This window comes from Elephantulus edwardii, unplaced genomic scaffold (genome assembly GCF_000299155.1).
Source record: "Elephantulus edwardii isolate Elephantulus edwardi_28Jun2011 unplaced genomic scaffold, EleEdw1.0 scaffold00273, whole genome shotgun sequence".
NCBI classification, from domain to species: Eukaryota; Metazoa; Chordata; class Mammalia; order Macroscelidea; family Macroscelididae; genus Elephantulus; species Elephantulus edwardii.
The window spans coordinates 2,297,776-2,307,361 of NW_006400023.1; the positions used below are offsets into that span (position 1 = coordinate 2,297,776).

The 9,586-nt window shown below is 37.4% G+C and overlaps 2 pseudogenes; both read left to right on the plus strand.

The window, feature by feature from the left end:
- The first annotated feature begins 5,246 nt into the window (after nt 1–5,246).
- LOC102847165 lies at nt 5,247–6,059 on the plus strand (annotated as a pseudogene).
- Nucleotides 6,060–8,104: 2,045 nt separating this feature from the next.
- LOC102854657 lies at nt 8,105–8,885 on the plus strand (annotated as a pseudogene).
- The last annotated feature ends 701 nt before the right edge of the window (nt 8,886–9,586 follow it).

Here is a 9,586-nt window from a genome sequence, read left to right on the forward strand (position 1 = left end):
CATTTGTCGATGCCCCCTGTAACCTTTGCATACACTAGAAAATGCCTTCAATTTGTGTTTTACCAGAATTTTGATACTGGTCAAAAATTTTATACTGCCAACAAAAATGGCTCAACTTCTCATATCTATAGTGGAATAATACATTGTTATGATCTGGAAATCACTATATAAAAAGTTTTAATTGAGTGTGTTACATATTAAAATTAATAATAATTCTCAAATAATACTTAACCTCAGTGATGAGCCTAAATTCACTCTGCTTGGCTCTCTACTCATGGCATTTCAGGGTACGAGATATAGCATTTCAGTGTATAAAACATGTGTAATAAACAGTATGTGTTAGGATCCTCATTATTAACACCCTTCTTTTTTCTATTGCTTGGCTGCGGTTTTTGTAAAAATAAATTATGTTCTTGTGTGCGTGTGTACGTGTGTGTGAGTGTGTTTTCGTGACACATGCTCAGTAGCCAAGCTTCCTTGTTTTGCAAGCTTTGCAGGGTCTTACATGTGTACTCATTGTTTCTAATTATGTAAAAACCCCAGTTTAGCATTTGACTTTTTTACATGTTTAAAATGTTGCTGGATTTTTGTGCTGTTTGCCAAACTTATAAATAAATAAATCAAGTATGGTGCTAATTTTTATATGATTTTTATTTTAGCAATATGATTCATACCTATTAACATTTGATGCCCTGTTAGAAAACAATGCCATTTTTTTAAATTAAATTTTATTCGTTTTAATGAACATTTACAGAAAAGAAAAAAAAAAAACAACTTTCAGCCAAAAAAGCCATGGACCAGATGGTTTTACCAGTGACTTTTACCAGTCAGAGAAGAGCTGTCACCAATTCTACATAAACTTTTCAGTAGAATATTCAGAGGAGAGGAAAGAGTGAGTCTAGAGTCAGACCAGGAGTACTCAAATCAACCATACAAGGTTTACGTGTGAAGCAATAAACTGGTTTATTTTCACCTGGACGCAGGTGGGCTGAGCTCTCAAATTAGAGGTCAGCAGCTCTTGCTGTCGGTGGGGGGTTTATATACAGATCGTTGGTGGGTTCAGCAGATCTCATGAGAAAGTCTTGGTTGGGCAGTTTCTCCCGCTGGCGCCTTTTTCATATCTTGCAGGTGTATTCTTAGGTCACCTCGTTTTCTATGGTATTCCTGGAATGTACTGGAATGTTTTTGTAGATTCCATTTTCCACTAGTAACTGAGCAAGCTGGATCTAGGGGGAGGGGTTTATCTGAGAAGGAGAAAGTCTAGCAATAATGAGGTTATTTTTTTTACCTAACATTTAGAAAACAGAAAAAGAAGGAATACTCCTAAACCCATTTTATGAAGTAAACATAGCCCTGATACCAAAACCTGGTAAAGACACCACCAAAAAACTACAAAACAATACCTTTCATGAACATAGACACAAAAATCCTTAGCAAAATACTAGCTAACAGATAACAAAAACACACTAAACAACTAATACATCACAACCAAGTAGTTTCATGACAGGCATTCAAGGATGTTTCAACATAAGAAAAACAATAAAACAAAGACAGGAACCACATGATAATCTCAACTGATACAGAAAAGGCTTTTGACAAAATCCAACACCCTTTCCTGATAAAAACACTTGAAAAAAAACAGGAATAGAGGGGGATTTCCTAAACATAATTAGTAGCATATACTCTAAACCAACAGCCAAGATCATCCTCAATGGAGTGAGATTAAGGGCATTCCCCCCGAGAATAGGGTCCAGGTAAGGATGCTACTCACTGTCGCCACTCTGAGTCAATATTGTATTAGAAGTCCTAGAAAGACCACTAAGATGAGAGAAGAAAATAAGAGATATCCAAATCAGCAAAGAGGAGGTAAAATCATCCCTATATGCAGATGATATGATAATACACTAGAAAATTCCAAAGATGCAGTAAGAAAATTGTTAGGCTTAATTGACCAATTCAGCAAAGCAGCAGTATACCAGATCAATACACAAAAATCAGACAGATTTTTCTACAGTAACCAAGAGAACATAGAGAGACACAAAAGACCTATAGAAGGAAAATTACAAAAAACTACTACAAAGACCTCTCCAGAGTACTGAAGAGTAACGATGTCAGTCTAAAGACTAATGTGTGCCTGATTCAGGCCATGGTCTCTGCAATTACCTACTAGGCATCAGGATTCTGTAGAAAAGTATTGAACTTATTATGGATTGCTAAGAGAACAAACAGGTCTTTCCTGGTGAGGGTAAAATCAAGCTGCTCCTTGGAGGCAAGGATTTTGAGAGCTTGTTTGGAAGTTCTAACAGGGGAGCGCAGCTACTTATATATATTCCCTTGACCGAACATCAGTCTTCCTTCTATTGGGGATGATTGTCCTCTTCAACTGACCATGCAGCTTGAGGAGGGATGTGCATGGATTGGTGAGGGAGGAAGGGGACACCTGCCCAGCTAGATCAGCCGAATCAACCCTGATGATCAATGTAGTGACAGATATCACAGCCAGATTGCCATCACACCTGGAAGCAAGGATTTTGAAGCTTCATCTCACATACTTTGTGCACGTTGGCAGTAAATACCAGTCCTTGGGGAGAAGGACATCATTCTTGGAAGGGTGGAAGAACAGTGCAAGAGAGGAAGACTCTGGACGAGAGGGATTGACTCAGTGACTGGGGTAATATGGTTAGGTGTATCAGAAAGTATTAACTTGGCTCAAGATAGAGCAGGGTTCAGAGCTGGTGTACATAGGGTCTCTATGAGTCTCAAGCACATAACAACAATAACTACAAGAAACAAAAAGAGACCTAAATCAATGAAAGAATATACTATGTTCCAAAAATAGGAAGACTCAATATCATGAAAATTACAATTCTACCAAGAGCAATCGACAAATTTCTGTGCAATTCTATTATAAATACCAATGCTATTCTTCAACAGGAAGCTCTGGTGACCTAGTGACAAGAGGCTGTGAAGCAATTCCAAAGGCACACAGTTGGAACCCACCAGCTGATCCACCTCCATGGGACAAGGAAGGGCAACCTTCTCCCATGTGATTAACTGCCTCTGAAAACACATCCTGAAAGTCATCTGAGGGCTGGTTCCAACTGGGGTGGTACACAACAATCACATTCTTCAACAAGATGGAAAAGGCAATTTCTAATTTCATCTGGAAAGAAACAAGACCCCTCAATAAACAAAGCACTACTGAAAAAGAAAAACAAAGTAGGACCTGACCTCAAAACCTACTATACAGCCACACCAGTCAAGACAGCACTTGTACAGCAACAGACACATAGATCAATGGAATAGACTCAAGAACTCAGAAATCAACCCATCTACTTATGCTGAACTGATTTTTTTACAAGGAGATTAAATCAATTGAGAAAACAGTATTTTAACAAATGGTGCTAGCAAAATTATACAACCATCTGCAGAAAACTAAAGCAAAAGCCACACATCATACCATATACAAAAACCAACTCAAGGTGAATCAAGGGTCTAGGGATAAAATTTAAAAATACAAAGTACATCAAAGGAAAAAATAGGAACATATCTAGAAAACCTAATCCATGGCACGAATAGACTTTCAAACATAAGTAAAAACCTACATCCAAGAGAAGATAAAAGAGATGAACAAGACCTAAAAATCAAATCCTTCTGTGCATCAAAAATCTGCTCCAGCAGAATAAAAATGAAACCCAAATATTGAGGGGCAGAAATATTTGGTAATGACATCTGATAAGAGACTCATAACTAAAATTTATAGAGCACTCCCACACATCAAAAAGCAAAAGACAACCCAATCACAAAATGGACAGAAGAGATGAATAGAAACTTCATCAAAGAATCAGATGGCAGCAAACGTGGAAAAATACCCCAAATCAGTAGCTATTAGAGAGGTGTAAATCAAAACAACAATTAGATATCATCTCATTCCTGAAACAACAGTACAATTCAACAGGACAGCAAACATATGCTGGGAGGATGTGGAGGCATTGGAGCTCTAATACACTGCTAGAGGAAATATTAAGTGATACAACCACTATGGAAAGCAGTGTGGTCTTTCCTCAAAGTGAAATTAGGCCACAGCAAAGCCCTAGCCAAAATTGTGTTTTGTAACTGTTATGATATGATAGATTTTGGCTGAAAGCAGAGAGAACCAGAGGAATGTTTATCTGTGTTTTATTGACTATGCAAAGGCATTTGACTGTGTGGATCACAAGAAACTGTGTTGAACTCTGAGAAGAATAGGAATCCCAGACATTTGATTGTGCTCATGCAAAACCTATACTTGGACCAGGAAGCAGTCATTAGAACAGAGCAGGGAAACACTGCATGGTTCAAAATTGGGAAGGGTATATGCCTGGGATGTGTCCTATCTCCATACCTTTTCAATCTATATGCAAAACAGATCATCTGAGAAGCTGGGCTCTATGGGGAGGAATGTGGCATCAAGATTGGAGGAAGATTCATCAACAATCTGCATTATGAAGACAACACAACCCTGCTTGTTGAAACTGAAAAGGACCTGACACACTTGCTGCAGAAGGTCAAGGACTGCAGCCTTCAATATGGATTGAAGCCCAACATCAAGAAAACAAAGATTCTCAGGACTAGTCTGATTAGCAGAATTATGATAGATGGTGAAGAGATTGGGATTATTAACAGCTTTAGTTTGCTTGGCTCCACAATAAACACTCTTGGTAACAGCAGCCAGGAAGTCAAAAGATGAATTGCATTGGGAAAGTCAAGGACCTCTCCAGAGTACTGAAGAGCAACAATGTCAGTTTGGAGAAGTAAGGTTCAACTAATCCAGGTCATAGTCTTCGTGATTACTTGCTATGTGTCAGAAAGCTGGACAATGACTAGAGATGATAAGAGAATTGATGCCTTTGAGCTGTGGTGCTGGAAATGAGTATTGAATATACCATGGACCGCTAAAAGAGCAAACAGGTTCATCCTAAAGAGGGTGAAAACATGCTGTTCCTTGGAGGCAAGAATTCTGAGGCTACATCTGACACACTTTGGACATGTTGCAAGGAGGGACCAGTCGTTGGAGAGAGACATCATATTTGGATGGGTAGAAAGACAGTGCAAGAGAGGAAGACCTTCAATGAGACAAATTGATTGGGGTAATAAGGGTAGGTGTGCTAGAGATATTAAGGTTGGCACAAGATAGAGCAGGTTTCAGGGGTATGGCACATCAGGTTGCTATGAGTAGTAAGTGATTCAATGGCACATAACAACAACAACGACGGGACAATAATATCCTTGTTTGGAATCCTCAGGGAAGGATTTATCAAATTGAATATGAAATGGAAGCTATTAAACAAGGTTCAGCCACACTTGATTTGAAATTAAAAATCCATGCAGTATTGGTTGCATTGAAGAGTCAGAGCTTCCAGCTCATTAGAAAAAAAATTAATTCTTCATGTTGACTACACTGGTATTTCAGCTCACAGCAGATGCTAGACTGTTATGTAACTTCATGCGCCAAGAGTGTTTGAATTCAAGATTTGTTTTTGATAGACCTCTTCCTGTGTCTCGTCTTGTGTCTCTAATTGGAAGCATGACCCACATACCAACACAACAGTATCATTGGAGACTGTATGATGTGGTACTGTTCTTTGCTGGGTATGATGACATGCACCCTCACATTTTCCAAACCTTTCCATCTGTAACTATTTCTACTGTACAGTTATGTCCACTGGTGCTCTCTCTCAGTCAGCTCATACATACTTGGAGAGACATATGTCTGAATTTATGGAGTGCAATTTGAATGAACTGGTTAAACATGATCTTCGTGCCTTAAGAGAAACTCTTCCTGCTGAACAGAACCTAACTACAAAGAATATTTCCAATGGCATTGTTGGTAAGGACATGGAGTTTAGGACTGATGATGATGATGATGATGATGATGATGATGTTGTCTCCATTCCTTGAAGGTCTTGCAGAAAGATCACAGAGAAAGAAAGGCCCAGTCTGCTCAACTTTCTGATGAACCTGCAGAAAAGGCTGACAAACCAATGGAACATAAAGCGATAACCAATCCACATATGTAATATCAACTATGTAAGAATGCAGAAGCATAAAAGTAAGTGGCAGAGTGGTAGAATAATGTTTTAAGAATCAGTACAAATGAGAATTTTTTCTAGGAAACATAATTGAAACTATATGGTGGGGGTCATGGTTTATTTTTGGTTATATTTTTCTTTTGAAAGAGTCTATGTAATCAATTTCAAGAATGTATAAGATATTAATACTAATCTTTTTATATGCAAAACATAGTGTCTTTGTTGTTTTAAAAGACAACTATTTAATAAAATGGTTTTATCTGCTGGTAAAAAAAAAAGTTTGGAATTAGGAATAATTTGACCCAGCTATCCCACTAATGACTCCTAGGAATATACCCCAAAGAAATCAGAGACTCAAAACAGGTATGTCCACACCCATATTCATTGCAGTCCAAGTGCCCATCATCAACTGAATGTACAGAGAGACTACAGTACATTCACACAATGGAATATTGCACAGCATTAAAAACAATGAACTGATAAAACACTACATAACACGGATGAGCCTGAAAGACATTATGCTGAGTGAAATATCTCAGTCACAAAAGGACAAATACTGCATAAGACCATTGTTGGAACAATAGAATTGCTAGGGGGGAAGGAGAAGGAAAATCAGGAAAAGAATGTCTAGATAATTAACACTGCACAGGAATGTGTGAAAGGAAGGACAATCTGAAAGGAATGGACAATTACAAATTATGAGTATGACAATAGTGTGGAACAGTACAAGCATTACAAAGGGAAGGGGGGGAGAAAATGTCCATGAATAAATGAAAATCAATCTCTTTATGAACCTTTATTAAAATAAAATTAATTCTAAAGATAGTTCTCAATTTTACCCATCATTAAATCATTCTAAACTGTCCTGCACTCTATGGTTCATTCCCCCTGTGCTTTAATTTTACTATTTCCAAATTCATCCATGAAATGTTTGTACCGCAATCATTTCTACTCTCTATGACATTCCATCATACGAACATAAAACAATTTCTATTTTACCGTTGATGGACGTGTCAAGTATTTTGCTATGAGACTACAAAAATTACTGTCTGTAGAGCAAGTTTCTAGGAGTAAAATTGCAAAATCCTAAAATACATACATATTTAACTTCATCACAAAATACCACCTATTTTCCAAAACAGTCATACCAAATTACACAAATTACTGATTCACAATGAAAAGAAGACTGAAGAAGACTTTATGCATTTGGATTATGATGTTGGAGAAGGATATTGCACATACCATGAAAATATTTATAGAAGAACAAATAAATCTATCTTGGAAGTGAGGATGGCATAGTTTCATCTCATGTACCGTGAATATGTTTATCAGGGAGGCAACACACTTGATAAAGTAGAGGTCCAATGGGAAAAGAAAGGCCTTCAATGAGATGGAATGATACAGTAGCTGGTATGATGGGCTCAAACACCTCAACTGTGAAGACGGTACAGGATCAGACAGCATTCTGTTCTATTGTACACAGAGGTGCACCTACCAATAAAAACATTGGTCCACAAACCAAAACAATGACATCCTTCAATATTACCAGACTTTAAACTTACCAATCCGATGGTTATGAAATGGTATTTCATGGAGATTTCATTTGCATTTTCCTGCTTAGTACAGAAAGTACAAATTTTCATATTTTTATGTCATATTTCTGCTTTTGTCTGTCTGTTTTTCTACTTAGTTGTTTTGGGGTGTTGTGGGGTTTTTTTCTTTAATTTGTAGGAGGTCTTTGTAAATCCCAGATAACAATCTTTTATTAGTTATACACCTTGAAAATATTTTTTTCCTAGTTTGTAGCTTGTCTTTTTTCTCTTTTTAGAATGGTATTTAAAATAAACATAAATATTAATTTTTCTGCATGTATCAATCTTTCTCTTTATGGTTTGCAATTGTCTGTTTAAGAAATCCATGATCAGAGTCTCTGAGCAGCCATTGAAGGGGAAGGAACTGCGGGGTTGGGGGAGGTGAGGAAAAGCAGGAAAGAGGAAGGGAGGAGACTAGTGGCAGAAAAGGAGGTGGAGGACATGGAGATGAAGAAGAGGATTAACCTGGAGTTAAGGAACAAAGCCCCGGAGGAGGTGACAGAGTTAGTCCTTGATAATTGTAGATGTGTCAATGGAGAAATTGAGGGCCTAAATGATACTTTTAAAGAATTAGAGTCTTTAAGTATGGCTGATGTGGAATTAAGTTCACTGGCTCGACTTCCCAGCTTAAATAAACTTCGAAAATTAGAACTTAGTAACAACAGCATTTCTGGAGGCTTGGAAGTCTTGGCAGAGAAATGTCCAAATCTTACCTACCTCAACCTGAGTGGAACTAAAATTAAAGATCTCAGTACAGTAGAAGCTCTGCAAAATCTTAAAAATTTGAAAAGTCTTGACTTGTTTAATTGTGAGATCACAAGATTATAGAGAAAGTATTTTTGAACTGCTGCAGCAAATTACATACTTAGATGGATTTGATCAGGAGGATAACGAAGCACCTGAAGCATCTGAAGAGGATGATGACGAAGATGGAGATGAAGATGAGGATGAAGAAGATGAAGCTGGGCCACCTGAAGGATATGAAGAAGAGGAAGAGGAAGATGAGGATGAAGATGAAGATGATGATGAAGCAGGCTCAGAACTGGGAGAGGGAGAGGAGGAAGTAGGCCTCTCATACTTAATGAAAGAAGAGATCCAGGATGAAGAAGATGATGATGACTATGTTGAAGAAGGAGAGGAGGAAGAAGAAGAAGAAGAAGGTCTTCGAGGGGAGAAGAGGAAATGAGATGCTGAAGATGAAGGAGAAGAAGATGATGACTAGCTCATTCTGAGCCTCATTTCCTAATGTTCTTGGGTTTGCAAAAGGGTGATCACGTCATCTTTCTTTCTTTATGTACGATAGCTATCCTTACTGAAAATAACGTGTTAACTTTTTTTAGGAAAAGTGTGGTTTTACTATTTTTGCCTTTTTATCATTCCAACTAAGATTTATTAGTCTATTAATGATCATATTGTATGTAGAGACAATTTTTCATTACCTTTCCTAATTGTGAAATACCCTAGAAATTTATTTGGAATCTTAATTTTTCTAATTCATGCTCACTGCTACAGTAATTTTTAGCCCATAATTTAAAACTGATAGCTCTTGCCCAGGTCTGGTATAGTATAATGCATTTCATTCATAAACTTTTAAAGTTATTTATAAACTAACTGAAATCACAGTAAGCTGTATTAAGAAATGGCAGTTTCCTGAATGACGAGTTAGTTCTTTTTTTAGAAGTGACCCAGAGATCTTTAGTTTGAAGGCAGTGACTTTTTTTGCTATGGGTATTTGGGTGCTTCTTTGTCCTAAGAGTTACTTGGAAAGTACGAGCAGAATAGTAAAGGCTGTATCCAGCAGTAGTGTTCTTGGATTTTGTGAAGACTTCTGAAATGTTTTTTTAAGCTAAGTAACTGGTAAGATTTTCTTTTTGAAGGAAAAATTGCATTTACTAAGTTAGAGACATGCAGGTGAGCCCTTTC